General features: G+C 42.2%; 1 protein-coding gene and 1 pseudogene across 2 annotated transcripts in view; one reads left to right on the forward strand and one right to left on the reverse strand.

Moving 5' to 3' along the window:
• Positions 1-919: 919 nt before the first annotated feature.
• LOC146763781 (Golgi to ER traffic protein 4 homolog pseudogene) lies at positions 920-15,262 on the reverse strand (annotated as a pseudogene).
• A 44-nt stretch (positions 15,263-15,306) lies between these two features.
• The window catches only part of ACO1 (aconitase 1), a 43,268-nt gene continuing 42,886 nt past the window's right edge, over positions 15,307-15,688 (forward strand). For both annotated transcript variants that reach the window (XM_021537139.3, XM_085567399.1), the window contains exon 1: positions 15,307-15,362. The gene's annotated coding sequence lies outside the window, so the exon portion shown is untranslated. The remainder of the gene's footprint in view (positions 15,363-15,688) is intronic.

The raw sequence follows: 15,688 nt of genomic DNA on the forward strand, positions 1-15,688 counted from the left end.
TGTTTTCCCTTTTCCAGTCACCTGGGGCTTCATCTGACAGCCACAACTTTTCAAATGTCATGGACAGTGGTTTGGCAACTACATCAGCTGGTTGTCTCAGGACTCTAGGATGCATCTCATTGGCTCACATAGACTTTTAAGTATGTTCAGGTTCTTCAGGTGGCCATGAACCTGATTTTTACTTAGACTGGGAGAGACTTTGCTCCCCCAGTCCCCATCCTGCTGTTCGTCCACTCAAGAGATGCGAGAAGAGAGATTGCCATTGAAGACAGTGGCAAAAGAAGTTGTTGAGTAGATCAGCTTTTGTCTCAATCATTGTTGTTAGGGAACATTGTCTGTCTCCATCATTGTCTGTTAGGGAACACACCTTCTTTGACCCCCAGATGAGCAGACAGGCAGCAGGGTAGCACTGCAGAAAAGGTCCTGGGTGTCCAGGTTGTCAATGAACCATCTGTGCACACTGGCAACAACCAGGATCAACAGCATCCTCTACTGTCCAGGAGCACAGCTAGTCAGCTGAGAGAAGGGTTTATTACTGTCTCCCCAGCACTAAAATATTAGACTATTGCATTCAGTTTTGACCTCCATGGATGAAGAGCATGACAAGCTGCTGGAGCAAGTTCAGTGGAGAACCATGAGAGTGGTTAAGCATTGGTGCACTTGTCCTGTGCAGAGAAGGCTGAGAGAGAAGGACTTACTCTGCCTGAAGAAGAGACAGTTACCAGATCTCATAGCACCTGGGTAGTACTGACACAAAGGTTTTAATGAGGATGGACCAAGGTTCTTTACAGGAATGCACACTGTGAGGACAAGAGACAAATGTCAGAACTTCAAATTAGGTGTTCAGGCTGGATTCAGGTGTTAAAGGTAGTCAAGCAGCGGAGCAGGTTAAGTGACATTCCATTGACCTGTCCTGTCTTTCTTTTCAACCTAGTCTGTCCTCTTTAAATGTGAGGGGTTTTTTATTGATCTAAGAGTTCTTCTCCTCTTAAGAGTCAGAGACCCAAGGTTTGAAAGCTGAAACTCATGTGAACAAGCCTTTCCTACAATCTAGGAAACTACCTTATAATCATATCTGAATCTGACTGTTTCAAAAGCCTGAGGAAGTAATTAATATTTTTATAAAAATGTGAAAATGCATTCCATTAACAAATAATTACATAAACTACTGAATCACTTTTTCAGGGCAGGTAATTACAAGGTTTCTTTGATAGAAGACTGAAGGATGGTAGCTTTTATATTTGAGATAAAAATGAAGTGCGAGATTTTGGCTATTTTTGAACAACTGTCCCTCCAGATAAATACTTAGAAGCTGTAAAACAGAGGCAAGAATGAAACTTTTAGTGCTTTAACTTCCCATCTTATCTGTGAGCAATCTATAACCAGGCAAAACAACCTAAACCATCTAATGGTTGTCTTCAGCCAAGTCTGCCAAAACATCTGCTGCCAGCGGCCATGGAGTATGGCAGCAGTTGAAGGCTAGCCATCCTTTCCATTTCACATGTGTAGCACACCTGCTACCCTAGACAGTAGAAAAAAAGTGAGGTAAAGAATTATTAGTGGAGCTGTCACATTCACAAATGTGATAACTCATTAAAGGTATTTTTTTCCTCATGCAGGAGTTGCTTGACAGGCTGGTAACTGAAAGATGAAACAAACAGGATAAAACTACCACCTCTTAGATATACCTTCATATTTTTTAAAATAAAGAAGTGCCTCACAGATAAAAACAAAAATATTTGAGCATCCATTGTCTTTATTTTGACAAGATTAGTGAGACAGGATTAGGAAAAAAATGTAAGGCCTCTGAAAACAAAATTTATGTCTTTTTGCATCCTGATAAACATTTTGTGGCACTTTGGATTCTGTAACTTCATTAAACTCAAGTTATGCAACTCCTGGGCAGTTTTGTCATTTTTACAAGTTTCTTGGCTTTGTAGAGGTGTAAATGGAGGTGTAAATGGAGCAGACTGCACCTTGGATGTTCCAAACCTTTTGTAACCTTCTTGTACTCTTTATATCTGGGGAGAAAGCATACTGTGACAGATAGAAAGCTTTTGATATAACTGAGAAATGAAAATTCTGATACATCATCCCAAATTTATATACAAGATTATATAAGTTTGATGTGGTGTCAATATCACATCCTGTTTTTATCCTTAAGGAACACAGTTCATTGTACCAGAGCTCTCTTGACACTCAATATGATGAAATTCAGCTATTCAATTCTTTCATGAAGTAATTTATTTGTAAGCAAGCTTTAAAAAACCTAAAAATAAATAAGCATTTTAGGTCCAGGTGAGATCCAGAGGATTTTATAAGACTGTATAAATATGGAAGTACTGGATGAAAATCAGATGGAGCTGCGCTGTTTTTTAGTGGTCTGTCCTGGCCTTCCCATTTCCTGGTTTCTCAGAGAGCTATGAACAATTTCATCCATCTACTCACATGACAGGAGTGAGAGTCATTAGCTTCCCAAATGCTGGAGAATCTTGCTAAAATTCTGATTCTATAAAATGTTTTCTTTACTTGTTGGTGAAGAGAGGAAGTGTGAAATCCTATGGTACCTGTCCCATAGAGCCATAAGCAAAAGCATTTCTAGATTACTAAAATCTACTATATTGTTGACTTCTCTTCTGAATTATCTTCATTGCTGCAAGTAACTGGAAGAGATGAATGACACAAACCATATGTGGAGGTTGAAAAGGAAAGTTTAAAATAAATTGTGGCTTCTAAGAGCCAATAACTTAAAAGCATGGGAGTTGTTTTGAATGTGGCCTCCTGTTGGCAACCAGTAGGATAGAAGAGCTACAGAGGGGTTGGTTTCATTTGGCTTAAACTAGCACATCAGTATTTGGAAATTGAGGGATAATGCTGTTTTGGCTCATGATAGGAAATGGTTCATGAAGTATCATCTTCCTAAGCAAGGCAGGTTTCAGATTTGCAGTTTTTTCATCTCTCCAAGTTGGTGATATCTGAATCAGAAGTAAATTCTGATGTTCATTTTAATAGGATACTTTTTTTTCCCCCAAAAATCTCCCAGCTGAAGAGACAATAAAAGTATTAGATCATGTTTGTGCACTCTTTGTTTTGCAATGGAAAACAAAAGAGAAATTAGATTTCTAATACTATTCTAATCACACTAGAAATAAATCAAATGCTGGCTTGTTAGTTAGAAGTACCAACAGCCCCTGAGTAAGAGAAGCAAAAGCCCTGCTATGGAAAGCCAACAAGTTCTGGATCAGTTCCAAGTTATATAGTAAGATATGGTATGTCTTTAAACTTTTTATTTGATTGCCAGATTAACTATAGCTTTTCAAATAAAGGTTATAATAAGGAACACATAAAACTGCATACTCTAAACAAAATTACATATTAATGTTATGTATATCAAATATATGCACACTTTTCACAAGGTACAGAGACACAGAAGAAAATCCTTCAGTTCAAATTCATCCATCTCTTGTGGGGAAAAAACCCCTACAGAGATCCCATTAAGTAAAACATCTTTATTTTACCAAAATCATTATAGTCAGCAGTAGTAAGTATTGAATAAAAAAGTAGATACATTTATCACAAGCAGACGTAACTGCAGAATTCATATTTTGTTCTAGCATTTAGACTCCTTGCTATCTCAGGAATTTCCCTAGTTCTGCTAACAGAACTGAGACTTAGTAAATAATAATCCATATCAGAGCTGGAAGAAAACTGTGTAACAACTTAGCAAAGTAGCAAAGTCAAAAGGTTGAAATTTAGGGCCGAGCCAGCTAGTAAATATGATAATATGACAGGCAAGTTATTTGTGCTTCAAATACACTGATTTTAATATTTAATAGCTTATTTCCAACTCTTAAGATTTAGAACAAACAACTTCCTGACAGAGTACATAAATAATTTGCTTAGAGTTAATGAATAATTTCTCTGGGAGAAAAACACCAACCAATAAACAAAAAAAACCAGCTAGGGTTTGATTTATTCTTTTATTGTAAAGGATTGCCAGTTTAACTTCTTTAGTTATGTTTTGTCTCTGGACGTAGGGAACATGAAAGCACTTCTTATGAACAGAGTGGTTTAATGCATTCTGAAATGCAAAATATGCAGAAACACCCATATATGGAATAACAGATTGCTGCTAAGGTTTAATAAGAGTTATGTACTCTGAAAATAAAATTTCCTAGTCTTGTTGTTAAAACCACATTGAATTTTCTGATTCTACACTCTAATAATGCATCAGAAACCCAATATATAGAACACCCTTTTTAAATGTATGTGTCTATGTGTAAATATATAGCATTATTTATTTCTGTGCCTGACAGTACCTGTTGCTTACAAGATAGATCTACTCTTTCACCAGCAAGAATGTAAAGAAATACCATGTATGCTAGACTCCAGAGAGATGTGCTCATGCATGAGATTCTCCTTTGGCTGTGTCACTGGTGCCCGCGTGGATGACAGGAGGTTGTAGTCTGAGGGCTTGACAAAAGCACCCCAGGTCAAAGCCCTGACAAGCAGCACACCTTCTGAGACAGAGAGGTCAGCAAAAGTAAAATCTCCAGCCACCATGACTTGTTCTGTCCTTGAGGAGCTCAGATGTCTTTCCTGACCAAGCTTGTTTCTGTTTATTTGTTTTCAGAGTATTGCACCTGAGTGCCTTCAGTTCATACCTACATGATGGAAAGGAATCATTCTCCTGTTGCCAGGAGTCACAGGCTCTCAACATTTCCACCTTGGGAGTCTCAACTTTCCCACCTTGTGAGTCCAAACCTAATACAGAGTCCAGCATAGCCTTTTAGTTGTCCCACCTCTTAAGCAGCTGTTGAAGATAAATTTTTAAAATAAGACATCACTGTGGAATTAAAGGAGTTGATGGTTAAATAATTATAAAATTATAATTAAACAATTATTGAGATATAATTAAATAGTAATGTAATTAAATAACTACAGCCCACTGCTGTAGAGGAGAACTCAATGGCCTCAGGGTGGGGCTACAGATGTCTACAATGTAATGTGGTTGATTTGTAGTTAACTTGCCTTGGTGCAGGAGTACCACCACAGGAGTTTTTGTTTTGGTTAGTCCTGCTCAGGATGGTTCTGTTAGGTCCTGATAAATTGTGGTGTAGACTCCTTGGTTACTGAGAAGTCAATGGCCTGGCACAGTTCTCTGGGTGTGCACAGCAGGGCTGACTGGCGGTGATGCCTGAACCAAAGTACTGTTCACTTAGCCAGAGTCCTGCACCCATCACTGCTGCAGAGGCACAAGCACCTCCTTAGAGGGATCCTGTTGCCTTCCTATTCATCCTCCCTGGTGCTATGTTGTCTGCTGCTTTTTCCCATAGCTTCGCACCAGGCAGCTTTTTACCTGTGCCCTGCACCTCAGCCAGACCTCAACCTCCTCAGTATCACCTTGGGAAGAGGCACCTGGCACTCCATATAACCCTATACCTGCAGGGCTCCCCATGTTCTCTTGGAGCAGCATCTGGGCTGGTGCTAAGGGGCATGCTATCATGCTTGTTTCAGCATAGTCTTCAGCAGCTCTTTGGTGTCCCCTGTAATGGGAGTGCTGTGCTAAAGCCAGCTGCCCCTCACCAGTGGGTCACTGCTCTCCTCTGGTACAGATGAACAGATGTCCCCCTGATTAGGAAAGTACTGACTGGGAACTGCTGTGCTCCACAATAAGGAAAACAGGAGAGGCAACCAGTGTGTCTCTATCTGTGAAAAATGAGCTGGTCTGTTATGTGCCAAGTCCCCATTTACTAACCCTGGTTACCACTACATTTCCTTCTTCTGTTCTCTGTTTGTAACTAAAGTGGGTTCTGTTGAGTGCAGTCCATGGTTGATTAAAGGAAAGATAATTAATTACAAGGCTGCTGCAAGCACTGGTTTTGTAGGCATGTATTTCATTGAATAATGTGGAACAGGAGAGGACTCTGCAGCTCAGAGCAGGGGCAACCTTACAGTTAGATTCAAGTTCCATACTGAAACAGTTCCTCACATTGTCCCAGAAGGGCTATTGACTTGCTTTATCACCTTGTTATGCAGATGTAACTTTACAATGTGCAACTCAGTTCAAGGTTTCAGAAAGAATGTAAGTTTTCCAATCCATGCTGCAAGTAAAACAATTAAAAACTGGCTTGTGTTCTCTGTGACATAACTGGATAGGACCACCAGGCAGTCTTTGATAGAAATTGTCAAGGTGTGCAGGGCAGCCGATAGCTTGGGAAACAGTGTGACATTTCAGAGGGTCAGCCAGGGAAGGAAAACTGGCAATGACCCATATTATTGCAGAACTGATGTGCTTAAATGCCCCATGGGCCAAAATAAATGAGCATCCAGCTTAAAAATGGCCCTACCACTAAGTTAACAGCAGTCCTGCACCTGTGTATTACAATATGGGAACAAGCACCAGCACCTCCAGCACCAAAGCTGTGATGGGCCTGGAGAGAAGCTGAAAGCTCATCCCAAATCCAGGGACCCACCTAGACAGAACAGTCATGAATCATGCAGATTCCTATAGGTGTAGAAGAAGGGATTACAAGTGATCTCACTCCTGGTAAATCACAGTTGTACTACTTAAACAGTAAGTAGTAATCCTTGAGGAAGAGAGCCAGGCAGTATGAAGGGAATGCATGTTACTCATGGCAGTGGAAGCAAGTTCTAGTGTGAATGTCTCTTAGATGTGCATCTCAAATTATGCTGCTTGGCTTGTCTCTCAGTACTTTTGGCACCAGCGTTGAAAATCAATTAATCAATTGCTCCCCTTGCCTTTCAAGATTCTCCTTGGAAGAGGGCAGAAGGCAAGGAAGCTTTCTCAGAACAGAGATGGTATTGGGTAGGCCACGAAGCACAAGTGCTATGTTTATGCTTTATTGAAAGACTGTGCAAAAGGGAACACCACATCAGAAACTGCAGACTGTGTTTAATCAGTCCCAGCTGCTGGATTGGAAACCCACTAGCAACTGCTTCAGTTGGTTTGTTTGGCTACTTTTTGTTGGTTTCTTTCTTTCTTTTTTCTTTTTTTTCCATAAATAATATAGACTGACAGTATAAACATTCCAGCAACCATTTCTAAAAGAGCAGAGGAACCCTTTTAGGAGCTAAGACACAACTGCAGGATTCAAATTTAAAAAGTGTCTTCAGAGTCATCAATTAATCAGATTTACACAACACCGAATGACCACAACATTCAGTTGAGCTCAATAGGACTGCTGTCTTCCTGACTATCTTCTGTGTCATCTTCCCCAGTTACCATTGGAATGTTTAAAAGATTTCCTAACAATGCCCTGTAGGATAAGGTATGCTTGGATGGAACTCCAAAGAAAAGCTGTCCTATTTAATCTAGGTACTCATTATACAGGGTGTCTCTTTTCAGTGAAGGTTGATACTGTACATACTCTTAGTTTTTCCTCCATGAACTGCCAACAACAGAAACCAGATGAAGTTTAGCAGTGATTGCACAAAGGGAAGACCCTTCTCTATTGAAGGATGTTTTTATGTGTATGTCATAAAAACAACTAATGTGCTGGTCTTATTTTTTAAGCAGAGAAATTGTAGTATTGCCTGAGCTACAAACACATCCACCTCATTGCAGTATCTGTGGGACAAGCAGTATTCCAGCAGCATATTTGCACAGCCCTGACCATCTGTTAAGTGCAAGAAATGATATTGAGATTCACTACAGTTTTGGTCTTTCCACAGGGTAATAGCTAGTAACTGGTGTAGTTTTGAATGTTCGAGTTTTCCTGATCCCCCACTGGACCATTTTAGTGCTCTAGATAGGAAAGCTGCTCTTTCAGGAGAATTTGAATACATTAAACAAAACAATTTAGCCATGTTTTCTAAAAGGTCTTCTGCTACTTTTGCATCTGACTTCTCCAAAGACTCCAAAACCAGCATGGACAGATCAGCAGCCCTGTTTTACTGGTTATGACTGAAGAACAGTAAACCTGTGAATACATTAGTTCTCTTGCTTCTGCATGTTTTTCTTGTGACATATAACTGAAGAAGAGTGTCCAGTACATCTGGTGATGGCCCAGTGTGATAGCAAGAATACATGATAAGAAGGAAGGCAGAGATAAGGCAGCCCAAGATTTGCCTAGCCAGGAGCTGCAGAGGAACATGGCCTTTGAGTCATGGGAAGGAACATGGCCTGGAGTTGCGGGGAGACAGTGGCCAAAAAAGAGCTGCGAGAAATAACACATCTGGGAGAAGAGCTGCAGAAGTCTGGACTTCGATTTTATAAAGAGTTATGGCTGCCATCTATCATGGTCCTGGGGCAGTGCTGCATTCCCCCAACCACTGCTGGGCGTGTGGATGCCTGGCCTGCCAGCTCTGGCTGCCCTGGCTCTTCCCTGCTACAACCTGAGGAAGCAGCAGCTAAAGCAGCTTCTGGTGCTGCAGGAGTGGCAACAGTGCTCTGAGAGACAAAATCATCAGTATGGTGACCCACACAGTGCTATGAGACACCAAGTTGACTAAGGAGAGGTAAGCCAGCCCAAGAAATAGAAACAGAGTAGTTTTATATGCTAGTAAACCATATGTATAGTTGTAAATCCTAAGAATATGTAAATACATCCATTTAAATATGCTTTTTTAATTAAAAGAAAAGGGGAAATGCAGGTGACCTTGTCCCCGGTAAGTCACAGTTGTACTAATTATCAAAGAAGAACAGCCTTGCTCTTAGTGGGTCACAGCTGTGACTAATAAAGGTAAATGTGATAAAAAGGGTGGGTTGGCTGGTTAGGGAGAGCCTTGAGGAAGAAGACGTAGCAGAAGAAGACATTGAAGAGGTAGAGGAGCCCTGAGGAAGAAAGAACAATCCAGAGAGACACAAGGAAGACAGTTGCTGCTGCAAAAGATCTGCTGTGAGGTCAGTCTGGACCTGATGGACTTAGAGACTGACCTGCAGTCATAGATGAGCTAGGTAAAAGCCTGCAGTCAGAGGCAGCAAGGAAATACTTGGAGTGAGTTTCCAGCAGGAAATAGCCAGCAGTCAGAGTCTGTCAGAGAAGCCAACAGTAGGAGCTTGCTGTAGTCAGAGTCAGAATGGTTAAGCTTTAAAGAATAATAAGCCGGGACCCTTTTCATTTTGTTAAGTGAGAGTCTGTGTCTTGGCTCATTTCTACCAATAACAAGAGGTCTGCTGCAACAGATTCCCACCACAGGCCCTGATATTATGGAAATCTAAACAATGGAGTGTTGAAGTGCATTACGAATAAAAAAGGTGAATGAGATATCACTGATGGAAATGAAGCACTGAGGGCGTGGTAACACTTCTGAGGACACTTCATAGAAGATCCCATTGGATAGCTTTCTCTTGGCACAATCACAGCTTTTCATTAAGGTAGTTTGTTCACTGAAGAGACATTACCTATAGAGGCACTATTTGCACATAGAGCAGTAGTAGAGGATTTCCCACTCTCATGGCATCTAGATATTGCACTCAGAAACAGGGTAAAAAAGCCCACCGTTTTCTCTGCTATGTTATCCCCTTCTTCCGTGTTTGTATGCAAAGAATTTAACTACTTGCAAACAGACAAAAAAGAAAACTTTTGTGAGATGCAATTTAGCTCTGTGCTCCCACTTTCACTAGCAGTCAGGGTAGATCTGTCACGTTGCCTTTGCTTTCTGCCTTCAGAAGCAGGAAAATATGTCAGGGAATCATCCATCCTGACTGTGTCATATCATAGGTGATGAGATCTTCTCTGTTCAGGAATCCTTGGAAGCAACTAAGTGGAATATTCTTAAATTGGGATTGCTGTTTCTATTCAGCATGTTGATTTGCTGGGGAAAAATTGAGAAATCAAAAAGCAAAGTAGTAGTTCAAACATCTTGGGAAAAATAGGCAGTATCCAATTTTTCACTGAAAAGTAGTTAAGAACACTTTCTCATGTTTAGGCATAACAATAAGTAAAATCTTAAAGAACAGTCTACCATTAGAGTGCAGCAAAGTAATTCCTGATGCTCTTCCGTGCATCTTTAATGCTCTTTGAGCAAAACATATATGTATAGGCAACATAAAATGTGGACCTCTTTTCAAAAAGTGTGTTTTCCATTGATTTCCCTTGATTCCTATGTGCCTGTTTTTAACAAAATTCTAGATGTCAGAGCAACTACAAGCAATTACTAGTCAATACAGTGAATGAAAGGTAGTGTTGTAGTGGATGTCCAAGGCTGTTATGTTTACCAGTCACCAAATGCATGCAGCAAGCATGTAGTAGGAAACAGGTGCCTCTTAGTAAGGGTTAGTGACTGTATACCCAAGTTCTTTAAGCAGGTACAGCGGTAAAGTGACTTAAACTGCTATCTTAGACTAGCCACATGATAGATGGTAGATTTCCTGGGCTCCAGAATTTGTTTCTTTTAGCAGCTTTCTGGATTAGTTTACTCCTCACTTCATGCTGCTCTATCAGATGAGTAACATGTTCTGTTAGAGTCCTGAGCTTAGTAAAGGAGTATTAGTGCTACTGCAACACAAACTATGAAGAGCACAAGTCCAGGCTTACTGTGTGCAAAGGTGTTGTACATTGCCTATACACCAAAAATTTAAATAACATTCTGAATATGGGTTGTTTTCAGATGAGCATTCACGGGAGTTGAGTCCGAGTTAAAGTCTTCTACACCATTCCAGATATTCAAGGAAATACACTGGTGGTCAGCAAAGACATCTGCATTTACTGCGAGTTATATCATTATTCTTGAAAGGAACAAGAACAGTCCTTCCACTTCTATGGTGTGAACAGTTTTTCTTTCTCATGCTCCATACAACAACCATAAGCTCATCATAGATTATCTACTTTGGAAGAAATTCCCCAAAAGCATTACATAGTCTGGTGCTGAAGGTGCAGTGATGGCAGTGAAGAATTTAACTTGTCTCAGACAACTTGTTCTTTAATTTTGGGTACATGGTTCCACCCTGAAGTCCCTTTTCTTCAGTTCCTGTGGCAGAGTCGAACAAAAGGTTTTATTTTGCAATAAAACATTATAACTCTTTGAAAATACACTTGTGTGAGTTTCTACTTGGGACTAAGAAGAGGATCTAAACTCCCAAGTCAATGCCCTCTCACAGGTAGGAGTGACAACAAGCCTTCGCTGAACCCCGTTTAACCAGTAGATGGCAGAACTTTAATCTTTGTTTTGCTGCTGGAAACGAAGTTCAATAAACATTACTGCAATTTTCTGAAGACTCATTTAAAGAAAGACAGTTAAGTAAATTAGTGCTAAGAACAGAAGCAAATTAAACATATTTATTAAAATATGCCGACCACGGAATTTCTTTTGGAGGATTCACAATCTTCTAATTAAAGAGGGAGATGCAGTAGGCCCTCAGTTCAAAAACCAGAATCTGCTACAGCATTTCTGAGAGGTCTTCTGGGAGCTGTCAAATCCTCTATTTTCAGACTTGTACTCCTATTGCACACTGACAATTTGAACAGCTTATAACAGTCATGACTAACAGTGAAAGCTCACCATGAACTCCTTCATGAGCCACCAAACATATTTTCCTGTACTCAGGATAAGCTGTAGGCCATAACCTGCAAGCTACCATCTCACCAGTTCTTCTGTTCATTCTGAGATGGCTTCCCAGAGTCAGGAAAACTTTTACTGAGTGTTGAACTCATTTGAATATATGAATTCATATGTTTTGTAGAACATAGTATGTTAAATGATATACCCTTAGGTGCTGCATATGGGGACACAGCACTCCAGAGCAAACCTCATCAGGCCTTTTCATTACAGAGAGCCAGAAAAAGCAGGACACATGCAGACACTTATTTTTGCTGACAACTCCAAAGCTCTGTGTCCTCTAGGCTGCTGGCTCAAGGTTATTGCCTCCCTGTCAGACCCATCCTAGCCCAGTTTTGAGACTGATTGCAGCAACCCTGTGATTGCATCAACCCTGTGATTGTTGCTGCCTCAGGGATAAGCTGAGCCTGCATGGAAGATTGCTACACCACTGAAATCTACTGCTGTATGTTAAGGCTTTATTGACTGTAATAAGCTGAAAACAATCTCTTGGCAATTCAAAGCATTTGTAACTTCTTGATAGAATCAGAAAGAGTGAAATATATTGAGACACATGATAGTGAAGTCAGCAATTGAACAGATATTATGTGCTCCCTGGACTTCTAGGACACTGGTGAATAATCTCAAAGAACACTCCAGAAGGAATCTGATATTAGACCAAGCTCCTTGGAAATGGATTTCAGTAACACAGAAAGGACAAAGGAATGACACACAGTTCCTCATCTGTTGTGAAATAATTTCATTAAAAACCCTAAAAGCACTCTAGGATGCACATGACTGCAACATGAAGGACATTGTTATTCCCATTTGCATCAATTTTCACTGAAGGAACAGAGAATATTTTTCTTTAATCCTGATTTAGCACAATACATGATTGTCCAAGAAAACTGTTGGACATCCTAGAAATCTGATCCTAAACCCAAGAACCCATTTCAGTAAGCATCTTCCTACAAACAATGGATCTAATATAGTTCTTCCCTCCTGGCAGTCTTGGGAGAAAGGCAAACCCACAGGTTTTTAGTCATGTGCTAAATAAGACACATTATTGTAAACTCAACCCCAGTGGTAATGATACTCAAATGCTCAAAATACCAGCAATAACATTCAGACAGCATTGCCATAAACCCTTGAATGAACAGCCAATCCCATGATAGCTTCTGCAGTTCTGCCTCTCTTTCTGGGATACAGAATCTTCCCTTCTACTATCAACCTCAGGGGCCTTCCCTCCCCACAGAACAGAAAGTACAAATCTTGCAGATATTTACTGGAAAAAGTCAGAGCTGATGTATGGATTTCCCATTTCTGTTGCTGACCTGCTATTTTCTCTAGTCTTTGCTTTTTATCCAAGAGATTTTAGGTCAATCAGACTTTGCATCAATTGCTCTGGTATCTAGGTATGGAGGATTTTATTAATGATTCAAAACTTAGTGATATACATGGGCCTTGGAAGTCTGTTAGAAACAGCAGCAACAACAACAGCCAAATTAAAAATTTTAAATTTTTTTTTTAAAGGAAGTGACCCAGAGAAACACTACAGGACTTAATCCCACAAATAGGAACATATTTAAAATGTTTTTATCACTATTAATTAAACATGTACAAAAATAAAAGCTTCTATCAAATAATGAAAGCTCTAAGAGGTTTTAGAAATTCTCTGTCTTTTCAGACCATCAGAGTCATTTATTGTTTTGTAGTGTCATGTAGAAACATGGGCTTCCACCTTCATGAGCGAAAAGCCAAACTACAAACATGACTGTGTTCTTCCAAACTCAGTCTTAGGAACCTCTCTGGCCAAAGGTTTAAAAATAATACTATGAATTAATGTCCAGTTCCATGTTAACCATTTGGTAAAGCAAATTGTAAATTCCAAAAAGCAATATAATTTTAAAATAACTTAGTGCAAGTGAATTATTCCATGTGGTATTTATGCTAGACAGAAACTGGGCCAACCTGGAAGAGATTTTGAGCAATAACTCAAAAGTACTGTATGTTGTAGATTACAGGCTATTTAGAGGTATAAGTTAGAGAATAGCAGGTTTAACTACAAATGGTCCTAGAAGTCTCAACTGTTCCAGTGAAATCAGTAGCAGTATGTCAAAGCCAGGATTTCCATATTAATTAAAAAAAAAATCCTATTCAATGTATCTTGTTTGCTAGATCTTGGGGTCCTTCCCACTGATTTCTTCTGGTCTGATACTTCCAGCTGGACAGTGTATGTACGTAGGAGGATCTGACAGCATAGGTCAGTATCCAGGATTTCAGCCCACAAACATGAGACATCATGGGCATTTTCTAGGTTTCATCCTTCTTTACAAGCAGAGCTCAGCACTTCCATTTTCACTCACCTGAGACTTGCTCCTCTGCAGCAAAGCCAGCAAGTTTGCTCTTAGTCTAAGCTTTCTCCAGGTAAAAAAAAAATTAGCGACCTTGCTTTACTCTAACTGTCAATGGTTAGCATATCTTTTAGCTAGCACCCTCCAAGACCTTACCAAGACTTGCAGAATATTTACATTCCTTACATGCAACTCCTCTTTACTATGTATACAATTATTTTCCTGGAATTAGATACTTTTTCTTTTACTTAACTGTTAAGCAAAGTTTCCTGTCTGACCATCCAGGAATCACTCTGGCAGGCACACTCAAGAGCATGTGTGCTGGAACAGAGGTCACTTCACAATGGGTGGCTCCAGTGAGCTGAGAGGTTCCCTGTTTGACTCCTACACACCCCACTCTCACCTAGTCAGACCAGGTTTCCTTACTGGCTGACCCCAGTTTCCCATGACAGAGTCTCAGATTCCTGGAGCAAAGGAAATCTGAGGCTTTTATACCCTCACAGTCTAAGCATGTAAAAGTCTAGGGTCTTCCAGCTGAACCATTGGCTCCTGCTGTGTCTCTCAGTGTCTGCTCACCTAGCTGGGCCGCAGGGTCCTGTGCCCTTTGTTGGGTCAATGCCAATTCCTAGCCTCTTCTGCTCCTCCTACCTAGAGCTCAATGTGCAGCTCCAACTGCAGCTACCCCGACTACTTGCACTGAATGTATTCCTCAATATTTTTCAGGCTCAAAACTGTACACTGTTCTACTGGCAACACGCTGGACACTGATAAAGTCTCCATGGCACTCAGCTATGGGGGTGATGTAAATTATGTCCTCTAGGATGTCCTCTACTCTGATATTGTTCTTTAATACTGACGCCATGATACTGATCCTGACCAGCTTGTAAGTGACAGCCTGTTTCTGCAGCCAGTCAGCTCTCCTCCTGCCAAGAGAAACAACAGGACGTCCCACTCCTATTGCACTACCTCGAGGATGAGGATGCAATCCTGTGTGTCAGGTGGTGATCCGAGCGACAGCTGTTTGCTTCCGGGCCCAACCTTCCCTGACAGCACCTCTGGGCTTGAGAGCAAGCGCTGGGGCTGTGAGCACGTGCTGCATCTACAGCCGGCACAAGGCACATCACTGCCCACACCTGCTGCCCATGTCACGGTGCCCGTCTTTCCGATTACTCCCACCGCACTAGATCTGGCCTTGACCTCGGTACCACCCTCCCACCCACCCTTCCACCGTCACAGCGCTCCCTGTCCTCCTCCTACATCCAGGGAAAGGGACTGGCCGAGGAAAGCAGCGGCTCTCTGCGGGGCCAGGGCTGCGGGCGGTAGGGGCGCGCCCGCCAGCCCCACGTTCCCGTCGCCCGGCCGGCCATCCGCCCGCTCGTCCTCCCTCCCCGCCGCCGCTCCAGCCCTGGGCCGCGGGGCGGAGCCCGCCGCCACCGCCCCTTCCCTCTCCGTGCGCCCGGCGGCCTGACGGCGAGCAGCGGCGGCGGTCTGTGCTCCTCGCTCCCGGTGAGTGCGGGCCCCGCCGCCCGCTCCTCTCCCCCGGCGCCGGCGGCTCGGGGCCCTGGCAGCGCTTCCCCGGCCGCGGGGTGCCCGTCCCGGCGGCCGGGCCGCGGGGGGAGGTTGTGGGGCGGAGGGGCGCCCCTCGGGGCACAATCGGGACGGGTGCGGGCCGGGTGGAGGGCGGGGATCGGCGGCTAGCAGGGCCCGATGGCAGGACGGGGAATTCTGACGTCTGCCGGCCCCGGCCCCCGCGGTGAGCCGCTGGATGCTGCGGAGGAAGGCGGCCGCGGCGGAGCAGCCCCCGCGGGGCACCCTCAGGGCAGGGCCGGGCG

Source organism: Lonchura striata, chromosome Z (genome assembly GCF_050655825.1).
Source record: "Lonchura striata isolate lonStrDom1 chromosome Z, ASM5065582v1, whole genome shotgun sequence".
Taxonomy (NCBI): domain Eukaryota; kingdom Metazoa; phylum Chordata; class Aves; order Passeriformes; family Estrildidae; genus Lonchura; species Lonchura striata.